The sequence below is a fragment of the Polyodon spathula genome, chromosome 21 (genome assembly GCF_017654505.1).
Source record: "Polyodon spathula isolate WHYD16114869_AA chromosome 21, ASM1765450v1, whole genome shotgun sequence".
Lineage (NCBI taxonomy): Eukaryota > Metazoa > Chordata > Actinopteri > Acipenseriformes > Polyodontidae > Polyodon > Polyodon spathula.
The window spans coordinates 15,745,887-15,757,804 of NC_054554.1; positions in this window are offsets into that span (position 1 = coordinate 15,745,887).

The window sequence follows — 11,918 nt, forward strand, 5'->3', positions numbered from 1 at the left end:
TGTTTGGGGTTATGTTACTGCACTATTCTAATTTGAGATAATGAATACTAATGGGGTACAAACCTGGTGTGGGTAGTCTGTATAATATTACAGGAAGCATGAGGGCTGCTACTAATTGCAAGCCTTACTTGACCAAGTACTGTTCAATGTACATTCCCTGAAGGCTGGCTCTGGTTAGGTTGAGTAAAGTCATGCAATAATTTATTTCTGTTATATGGAGCCCGGGAGGGGATATGAGAGAAAAAAAATATATCTTGTGCACATGAGCTAGTAAGTCGCGCACACGTGATATATAATTTATCTTGTGCACATGAGCTAGTAAGTCGCGCACACGTGATATATAATTTATCTTATGCGTATGAACATAAGAACATAAGAACATAAGAAAGTTTACAAACGAGAGGAGGCCATTCGGCCCATCTTGCTCGTTTGGTTGTTAGTAGCTTATTGATCCCAAAATCTCATCAAGCAGCTTCTTGAAGGATCCCAGGGTGTCAGCTTCAACAACATTACTGGGGAGTTGATTCCAGACCCTCACAATTCTCTGTGTAAAAAAGTGTCTCCTATTTTCTGTTCTGAATGCCCCTTTTTCTAAACTCCATTTGTGACCCCTGGTCCTTGTTTCTTTTTTCAGGCTGAAAAAGTCCCTTGGGTCGACACTGTCAATACCTTTTAGAATTTTGAATGCTTGAATTAGGTCGCCACGTAGTCTTCTTTGTTCAAGACTGAACAGATTCAATTCTTTTAGCCTGTCTGCATATGACATGCCTTTTAAGCCCGGAATAATTCTGGTCGCTCCTCTTTGCACTCTTTCTAGAGCAGCAATATCTTTTTTATAGCGAGGTGACCAGAACTGAACACAATATTCAAGATGAGGTCTTACTAGTGCATTGTACAGTTTTAACATTACTTCCCTTGATTTAAATTCAACACTTTTCATAATGTATCCGAGCATCTTGTTAGCCTTTTTTATAGCTTCCCCACATTGTCTAGATGAAGACATTTCTGAGTCAACAAAAACTCCTAGGTCTTTTTCATAGATTCCTTCTCCAATTTCAATATCTCCCATATGATATTTATAATGTACATTTTTATTTCCTGCGTGCAGTACCTTACACTTTTCTCTATTAAATGTCATTTGCCATGTGTCTGCCCAGTTCTGAATCTTGTCTAGATCATTTTGAATGACCTTTGCTGCTGCAACAGTGTTTGCCACTCCTCCTACTTTTGTGTCATCTGCAAATTTAACAAGTTTGCTTACTATACCAGAATCTAAATCATTAATGTAGATTAGGAATAGCAGAGGACCTAATACTGATCCCTGTGGTACACCGCTGGTTACCACACTCCATTCTGAGGTTTTTCCTCTAATCAGTACTTTCTGTTTTCTACATGTTAACCACTCCCTAATCCATGTACATGTGTTTCCTTGAATCCCAACTGCGTTCAGTTTGAGAATTAATCTTTTGTGCGGGACTTTGTCAAAAGCTTTCTGGAAATCTAAATAAACCATGTCATATGCTTTGCAATTATCCATTATCGATGTTGCATCCTCAAAAAAATCAAGCAAGTTAGTTAGGCACGATCTCCCTTTCCTAAAACCATGTTGACTGTCTCCCAGGACCCTGTTACCATATAGGTAATTTTCCATTTTGGATCTTATTATAGTTTCCATAAGTTTGCATATAATAGAAGTCAGGCTTACTGGTCTGTAGTTACCTGGTTCAGTTTTTGTTTCCCTTTTTGTGGATCGGTATTACGTTTGCAATTTTCCAGTCTGTCGGTACCACCCCTGTGTCAAGAGACTGCTGCATGATCTTGGTTAGCGGTTTGTAAATTACTTCTTTCATTTCTTTGAGTACTACTGGGAGGATCTCATCCGGCCCAGGGGATTTGTTTATTTTAAGAGCTCCTAGTCCCTTTAACACTTCTGCCTCAGTTATGCTAAAGTTATTTAAAACTGGATAGGAACTGGATGACATGTGGGGCATGTTGTCAGTATCTTCCTTTGTAAAAACTTGTGAAAAGTAATCATTTAACATATTTGCTATTTTTTTTTCTTCCTCTACGATTTTGCCATTTGTATCTCTTAAACATTTAATCTCCTCTTTGAATGTTCTCTTGCTGTTGTAATATTGGAAAAACATTTTGGAATTGGTTTTAGCTCCCTTAGCAATGTTCATTTCTATTTCTCTCTTGGCCTTTCTAACTTCCTTTTTGACTTGCGTTTGCAGTTCTGTGTACTCTTTCTGCGTACTTTCTTTTTTGGTCCTTTTTTAATGCTCTGTAAAGTGCCTTTTTTCGCTGAATATTTTTTTTAATTGATCTATTAAACCATTTTGGCAATTTAGTTTTACATTTAGATTTGTCTACTTTAGGGATATAATTGTTTTGCGCCTCTAGTACTACATTTTTGAAGAATAACCATCCTTCTTCTGTGGGTGTTTTCTCTATTTTACTCCAATCTACTTCTGTTAGTCTCTGTTTCATACCTTCATAGTTTGCTTTTCTAAAATTGTAAACCTTAGCTTTAGTCTTTACTTTTGGGGATTTAAAAAACACTTCAAATGAGACCATGTTGTGGTCTGAGTTTGCCAGTGGTTCTCTGACCTCTGTTTTAGTTATTCTATCTTCGTTATTTGAAAAGACTAAATCAAGGCATGCCTCCCCTCTAGTGGGTGCCTTGACAAATTGTGTTAGGAAGCAGTCATTTGTCATTTCCACCATTTCTATTTCATCCTTCGCGCTACCCACCGGGTTTTCCCATTTTATTTGGGGGAAGTTGAAATCCCCCATTAGTATGGCTTCTCCTTTGCTACACACATTTCTAATGTCATTGTATAACAGATTATTGTGCTCACCGTCTGAATCTGGCGGTCTATAGCATGCTCCTATTATTATGCCTTTTGAATTTTTGTCTGTTATTCTGACCCATATTGATTCGGTTTTATTTTCTTTGTCCAGGTTTAACACCTGGGCTTCAAGACTGTTTCTTATGTATAGCGCTACCCCTCCTCCTCTTCTGTCCTGCCTGTCTTTCCTATACAGTGTATACCCACAAATATTATATTCGTCCCCATCACTCTCAGATAACCACGTTTCTGTAACACCTATCACATCATAGTTACCTGTTAGTGCAGTAGCTTCAAGTTCTAGAATTTTGTTTCTGATACTTCTAGCATTTAGATAAATACATTTAATGGTTGTCTTACCTGAGTTGTTGTTCTTGTTTTGATGCGGTCTCCCTTCTGTTTTTTTGTTGATTTCTCCCCCCTTCCTTTCTAGTTTAAATGCTTCCGAACCTGCTCGAGGATCTTTTCTCCGAGTAGACTAGTTCCCTTGTTATTTAAATGCAGTCCATCCCGTCTATACAGATAGTCCTCGTTGTAGAATGTGGTCCAATGATCAAGATAGGTGAAGCCTTCCCGTGTGCACCACGTCTTCAGCCATTCGTTTTGATTAATTATTTCCAGCTGTCCATATGGTCCTTTGCAAGGTGCCGGTAGTATACCAGAAAATACCACAGTTTTGTAGTATTTTTTCTTTTACCACAGTTTTGGTTTTCTCTTTTAATTTCCTTCCTAGCTCTCTGAATTTGTTTTGCAGGGATTTTGGTCTGTCTCTTCCAATGTTGTTTGTACCGATGTGGACGACTACTACCGGGTCGTCTCCTGTTCGTTCTAGGAGCCTGTCCACGTTTTCAGTGATGTGCTTGACCGAGGCTCCCGGAAGGCAGCACACTGTTGTAGTAAGGGGGTCCAAACTGCGAATTGAACTTGCTGTGTTTCTCAATATGGAGTCCCCAACAATCATGACCTCCCTTCTTTTTGCTGTCTGGTCACCACTGTCAATAGGGTCCTGGATGTTGTTCCTTTCATTCTCTTGTTGTTGGTTCTGCTCATCAAAATTCTGAAGTGACTCAAATCTGTTGGTTGTTTTGATTTCTGGTGGTTGTGTTTGACGAAGTTTCTTTTTTTCCCTGCTTCTGCCTACCTGAACCCAGCTGTTCTGACCTTCTATCTCCCTGGTGGCTTTCAGTCTGTTAGGGGTGATGCATCCTTCCATGAATTGTGGGTGTGCCAGTTCCTCAAGATCCTGTTGCTGTCTCACTTCTTCCAGTTCCATTTCTAGCATACTTACTAGTTTATGCAAATCCTGGATCGTGCGGCACTTTACGCACACTTGGTTTAGCTCCTCTGGGTTTTCTCGGATTTCCCACATCATGCAGGTGTCACAGATTACTGGCTTGAAGACCATGTTGAGGTTTTTTTTTTTTTTTTTTGAAGTTTAGTTTCTTCTGCAGCTGTCAACCTGCATTCAAACTGCTTCGAAACTGCTCTGTACTTTTCCATGCCTGTACTTCTCCCACTCGCTGTCGCTTCCACTCGCTGTTGCTGGGAAGACTGCCTCTTTTAACTGCGTTGTTCTGCTGTGCTGTTGGCTCCTCCCCTCGCCCGTGTCTCAAAACGGCGCTGAATTTGAATCAGCTGCTCCGAGTTTCAGCTTGTTTGTTATCAGAAAAACACACGCGGCTGTTTGACTTTGAGCTGCTGCTGTGTTTCCCTAATGTCCTCTTTTTTCTGATTAAAGCAATTCAAGATGCAATTTCTCCTTTCTGCTTCGAAACTGCTCTGTACTTTTCCACGCCTGTACTTCTCTCACTCGCTGTCGCTTCGCTGGGAAGACTGCCTTGTGTTAACGTCAGGCCAGAATGCAAGAAGCAAAACAAAGGCAAGGTACTGCAGGGCAAAAGTGATGCGTGCACCGTTTATTTAAACAAAAAATAAACACTTGCTCAGAGGGAGAGGGGGAGACCCCGTTCTAAAAATAAATAAACATTTGTACAGGGCTTGCCCTGTTACATATTCCCCCCCACCTTTGTGCCGCACACACATGGCCCCAATGACCACCTCTTGTCATACTCTTAAAGTCCAGGAAGAGGGGGAGCAAGGTGTCCATGGTGGTGGCCATGGTGAGAGGTCTTTTACCCCCACTTCTTCGTGGTTGGCAGCTCCCTCTTCCGGTGCTCCACCCACCGTTTCTCCTGCCACGAAAGTGCAGCTGGGGAAGCTGGTCTCCTGACCTCCCCCCCCCCCTTCTTCATGGCTGGCAGCTCCCCTCTATGGGACCGACCCCAGGCGAAGCAGAGAAGGCAGCGACCCCAGATGAAGCAGAGCAGGCAGCGGCCCCTGTCGAAGCAGAGCCCTCAACGACCCCAGGGCAAAGCAGAGCCCTCAACGACCCCAGGCGAAGCAGAGCTCTCAGCACCCCTAGGAGAAGCAAAAGAGACACAGGCAGCCCTAGGCAATGCGGGACCCTCAGCAACCCCAGGTGAATCGAGACCTTCAGCAACCACCAGCAAAGCTGGATTTTCAGCAACCCCAGACGAAGTGGGGCCTTCAGCAACCCCTGGCGTAGTGGGACCTTCAGCAACCCCAGGCGAAGCGGGGCCTTCAGCAACCCCAGGCGAAGCGAGACCTTTAGCAACCCCAGGCGAAGCAGGACCTCAGCAAACCTAGGGGACAAAAAGGAGACACAGGCAGCAGCAGGCAGCCCCAGGCGATCCAGACGTTGCATCCCTGAGCGGAGCGAGCGTGGCATCCCTGGGCGGTGTGAGGCAGGAATCCTTGGGTGGTGCGAGGCAGGCATCCCTGGGTGATGGCAAACTAGCATGCATAGGCAATGGCGAACTGGCATCCATGACAGGGCAGCAGCGATCCCTTGGTTGGCGACGGTGGGAGGGGAGCCCCTGGCCATGAAGGCGGTGGCAGGAGCTCTACCTCTTCCTGTGAGGGAGCCAGGACCTTTGGCGGTGCTGGCGTTAGCCTTCATTGCAGCCACTGTGGTCGGACGGTTTTCCCCCATGCTCCCCTCAGCAACCTATACAGGGGCTGCTGAGGACTGCCAGCATCCTGTCCTCGTCCTTTTATGGGTGCAAGGAGAGGCAGCTCCTGCTTCTCTCCCTCTGGCAGGGGTGGAGACAGAGGCAGCCCCTGCTCCTCTTCTCCGGGTGGAGGCAGATGCAGCTCCTGCTCCTCTTCTCTGGGTGGTGATGGTGATGGAGGCAGAGGCAGCTCCTGCTCCTCTTCTCCGGGTGGTGGACGCACCAACTCCTCCTTGGGCTGTGGACATTCGGGCTCCTCCTACTCAGGCACAGGACGTTTGGGCTTCTCCCATTCAGGCGCAGGATGTTCAGGTTCAACCATCTTGGGCTGTGGATGCACCGACTCCTCCCTCTTGTCCCCTTTCCAGCAACTGTAATTCCACTCTTCGGGGAGGGGGCAATGAACTGGGAAATGCCCCCACTCCCCACAGATGCAGCAACAGTAGATCTTGCCTATGTTGTGGAGGCGGGCTTCCCAGCTGATCTCCTCCTGTGCCTGCTGTTGCTGCTGCAGTTGTTGGTTTTGCTGCAACTGTCTCCTTCCCATCCTCCTCTTTCCTCACTCCAAAAAGTTATAAAAAAATAAATAAAAAAACAAAAAGAAAACTGCAGTACCCTTTCCTTGGCCTGAGTCAGAGGCTGTGGTTGATCCCACGAAGACACCATGTGTGACAGGAATGGACTGAGTGGTGACGTCAGGCCAGAATGCAAGCAACAAAACAAAGGCAAGGTACTGCAGGGCAAAAGTGCTGTGTGCGCCGTTTATTTAAAAAATAAATAAATAAATAAATAAAAGGTTTTAACAAAAAATAAACACTTGCTCACAGAACACAAAAATAAAAGTTCAATCCACAAACACAAAACATGATTCAGGTCAGGCCAGGCAAATCACCTGACCTGACATTTTTGTTTTTGTTTTTAGATTGTTCTCTCACTCTCACTCTCACTCTCACTCTCCCGTTCTCCACTTCCAAACACCCATCCCGGAGTGCAGAGAGCTGCAGGATTATATGCAGGTGACCATCTCCCGATTAGCAACAAAATAGCCACTTAATTAATTAGGGAGATGGCCACCTTCTGCACAATGTTTTTATTAGTGGATGGGGCTTCCCATCCACGCTGCAACACACTATAAAAACAAAACATTCGGCTATGCCGAAATATAAATACAATAACAAATGCACGTTTTTGCCATCAGATTTACACATAATTAAATCATAATACAAACACAAAATGCAAAATAAAACGACACAGTGGCAGGGGGAGACCCCATTCTGAAAATAAATAAACAATTGTACAGGGCTCCTCGCCCTGTTACACTGGCTTATCAAAAACGTTTGTAATGGAGCTGCAAAGAAAGAAAAAAAGCCTTTTTGAACTGCATTTAGTATGTCTAAAACAACATCAGGTATTTCTAATGAAGTACTGGCGGGGTACATTAGGTGCTTTCTCAAATATTTTAGAATGTGTGTGAATTTAACAAATACATACTCTCTGTGGCCGCTTTATTAGGGCTTGTGTCTGTTGCCTTGACTCTTGATTACTCATGTGTGCAAATGTTTTGAGAAGCATGTCCAGGCTTTAGGCATCTCAATCCAATTGAGCATGCTTGGGATTAATTTAAGAGACACATTGTGACACATTACTTGGAATATTAATAACTAAATGGATTAACAAGTCTTGATGCACCTCCCAGTCCCTTGTGGAGTCTGTGCTACATCATGTCAAGGTTGTGACGAGGGCAAGCCTAAAATTAGGTACAGGTCTTAAAGTGGCCAGGCAGTGTATAATCAGTGAGCAAGAAAATATAGAAGGTATGGTCTACAACATCATAATACAAAAGGGAAGTATACAAATAGGTTACCCTTTCAAATCACATCTAATATATCACAGGAATAATATTAACCTTTGTAAAATAAAAAATATATTTGTCAATATAAACCTGTGACAAAGTGCCCGCCCCTGTGTGTATTTTCTGTTATATGTTGCGTGTGATGTGTTAAATGTTGGTGTATAGTCATTGGTACACGGGATATAAACGGGTCTGTGTTTCACGTGTGCTTAGGAAATGTATATTTGTATTTAGGCACGAGGATTGCACAGCATTTCACGTGCAAGTAAAAAGTAATAATATGTGAGCACGAGGAATTGCACTTTATTAATTCACGTGCAGTTGTACCGAGACTCCAACTGAATGATTGATTAGCAATCGAGTCTTGGTACAGCTGCATAAAAACAGCATGTTTTCACACACTCGCTGTTGGTGTTCGGTGAGTGGAGAACGGGAGAGAGAGAGTAGGATAGTTAAAATATCAATTGTTATTGCGTGCTGGTGGGACCAGCACGATACTTGTATTTATCTGCTCACCGTGTTTGTTAGTGTGTCTGTCCGTGCACCGTGTTTTGTTAAGTGTAGTCCGTTTTTGTTTGTCTATTTATTTTGGCGTAAAGTGCCGTGTCCTGTTTCTGTTTGTTTGTTAAACCCTTTTATTTTGCAATAAACCGGCGTAAGCAAGCGCCATCATCATTTCATTTCATCCGTCCTGTTTTGTGTATTCATTTCGTGGTTCTGACGTCGCCCACTTCGGCTCTCTCTGTGACAAAACCATTAGACATTTGTATTAGCTTTCATATGCATATCACATTCAGATTAGGAGAATTACAACAAATTACTGGAAAGGATGTTACCTTTCCACAGGTACATTCAGTCTAAAATTGTATTGTGATTTTAATAATTGAAATATTGACAATTGTGAAATAGGACAATTTTGTACAAAGCACTAGGATATATACAAAACTGAAATTCCTGTTTTTGCTAATTTTCAGTTTTTTGTTTTTTGCCATCTGTGAACAACTTTGGTATGTTTCGCATCATGAGACGAGATGAATAGTAAAAGATGATTTTAAAGAATAGTGCTCATATTAAGAAACAGATGCAAAGTAGGATAATGTTCTTTAAAATTAGAAAATTATACAAGATAAGCTACATAGGATTCGATACACATGGAAAAATATAATGTGGCAAAAGACCCCTCCCTGTGCAAAGCACACATGGCCTCAATGGCCACCTCCCCCCTTAAATGCCCAAAAGTCCAGCACAAAGTCCTGGACCGGGACCGGAGGCTTCAAGGGGCCCACAGGTCATAAGGCTGTCAGTAGCAATGCTGACAGCAGGGTGGCATACTCCTGCCAGGGTAGTTCTGGCAGCGGAAAGGCTGCTTGGGGGGTGGTCTTCTGACCTCCCCCCTTCTTCGGAGCCGGCAGCTCCCCTTGGTGGGGCTCCTACCACAGTACTTCTGGCAGTGAAGAAGCTGCAGTGGGAGCAGGTCTCCGGACCTCCCCCACGATCTCCAGCAGCAAAATTGCTGCAGTGGGAGCAGGTCTGCTGACTTCCCCCACGATCGAAGTCCTGCACAAAAAGGGGATCTTCATATGGGCACACGTCATGGAGGTGCCCATACTCCAGACAGGCGAGGCACCATGTAGCCCCTCCTTCCTTCAACTCCCTCTGGTGCTCATGCCACCTCTTCATGTGCTCCTCCACTTTATCCATTTTTTTTTTTTTTTAATCCACACAAAACACCTCTCCTGGTCTGACGCTTGGAGGCGCTGTTAACTCCCACTTCTCTCACCACGTGTCACAAAGACAGGCGAAGTGGGCGGCGTCAGAACCAGGCAAAAGGCAGGATACGGCACATTCGCCAAAATAAATAGACAAACAAAAAAACGGACTGTACTTAACAGCACGGTGCACGGACAGACACACTGACAAACACGGTGAGTTTTAAATACACAAGTATCGTGCTGGTCCCACCAGCACGCAATAGCAATTGTTATTAAATTTCTCCTCCTCTCTCTCCCGTTCTCCACTCACCGAACACCCAAACGTGAGTGGGTGAAAACATGTTGCTTTTATTCAAAAAGGCAGAAGCCTATGTCAATTCCTTCAGACATCCCACCTATCAATCCACCAGAATACCAAATGGAGGATTGTGCACCTTAGCAAAGAAGTAGAGCAAGCTGTGAAAAAAGCAAGGGCGTCATCATCTCCAGGGCCTAATGGAGTTCCATACAAAGTGTACAAGAGTGCTTCCTAGCGACAGCGTGGGAGAAGTACAGGTGTGGAAAAGGACAGAGCAGTTTAAAAGCAGTAAGGAGAAATTACATCTTGAATTGATTTAATCAGAAAACACAGGACATTGGGGAAACACTGCAGCTCAAAGTCAAACAGCCTCGTGTGTTTTTCTGATAACAAACAAGCTGAAGCTCGGAGCAGCTGATTCAACTTCAGCGCCGTTCTGAGACACGGGGGAGGGGAGGAGCCAATAACGCAGCTACAAACGAGGCAGTCTTCCCAGCGACAGCGAGTGGAAGTGATAGTGTGGGAGAAGTACAGGCGTGGAAAAGTGCAGAGCAATTTAGAAGCAGTTTGAAAGCAGGTTGACGGCTGCAGAAGAAGCTAAACTTTAAAAAAAAAAACATCAACATGGTCTTCACGCCAGTAATCTGTGACACCTGCATGATGTGGGAAATCCGAGAAAACCAAGCAGAGCTAAATCAAGTGTGCATAAAGTGCCACGCGATCCAGGACTTGCATAAACTAGTAAGTATGCTAGAAATGAAGCTGGAAGAAATGAGACAGCAACAGGATCTTGAGGAGCTGGCACACCCACAATTCATGGAAGTCTGTACCACCCCTAACAGACTGAAAGCCACAAGGGAAATAGAAGGTCAGAATAGTTGGGTTCAGGTAGGCAGAAACAGGGAAAAAAAGAAACTTCATCAAACACAACCACCAGAAATCAAAACAACCAACAAATTTGAGTCACTTCAAAATTTTGATGAGCAAAACCAACAAAAGAGAATGAAAAGAACAACATCCAGGACCCTATTGAAAGTGGTGACCAGACATCAAAAAGAAGGGAGGTCATGATTGTTGGGGACTCCATATGCAGAAACACAGCAATTTCAATTCGCAGTTTGGACCCCCTTACTACAACAGTGTGCTGCCTTCTGGGAGCCTCGGTCAAGCACATCACTGAGAACGTGGACAGGCTCCTACAACGAACAGCAGACGACCCGATAGTAGTCGTCCACATCGGTACAAACAACATTGGAAGAGACAGACCAAAATGCCTGCAAAACAAATTCAGAGAGCTAGGAAAGAAATTAAAAGACAAGACCAAAACTGTGGTATTTTCTGGTATACTACCAGCACCTTGCAAAGAACCATATGGACAGCTGGAAATAATTAATCAAAACGCATGGCTGAAGACGTGATGCACACGGGAAGGCTTCACCTATATTGAACATTGGACCACATTCTACAATGAGGTCTATCTGTATAGACGGGACGGACTGCATTTAAATAAAAAAGGAACCAGTCTACTTGGAGAAAAGATCCTCAAGCAGGTTCAGAAGCATTTAAACTAGAAAGGAAGGGGGGAGAAATCAACAAAAAAACAGAAGGGAGACCGCATCAAAACAAGGACAACAACTCAGGTAAGACAACCATTACATTTGAACTTACTGCACTAACAAGTAACTATGGTGTGATAGGTGTTACAGAAACTTGGTTGTCTGAGAATGATGGGGACAAATATAATATTTGTGGGTATACACTGTATAGGAAAGACAGGCATGACAGAAGAGGAGGAGGGGTAGCGCTATACATAAGAAACAGTCTTGAAGCCCAGGTGTTAAACCTGGACAAAGAAAATAAAACCGAATCAATATGGGTCAGAATAACGGACAAAAATTCAAAGGGCATAATAATAGGAGCATGCTATAGACCGCCAGATTCAGACGGTGAGCACAATAATCTGTTATACAATGACATTAGAAATGCGTGTAGCAAAGGAGAAGCCATACTAATGGGGGATTTCAACTTCTCCCATATAAAATGGGAAAACCCGGTGGGTAGCGCGAAGGATGAAATAGAAATGGTGGAAATGACAAATGACTGCTTCCTAACAAAATTTGTCAAGGCACCGACTAGAGGGGAGGCATGACTTGATTTAGTCTTTTCAAATAA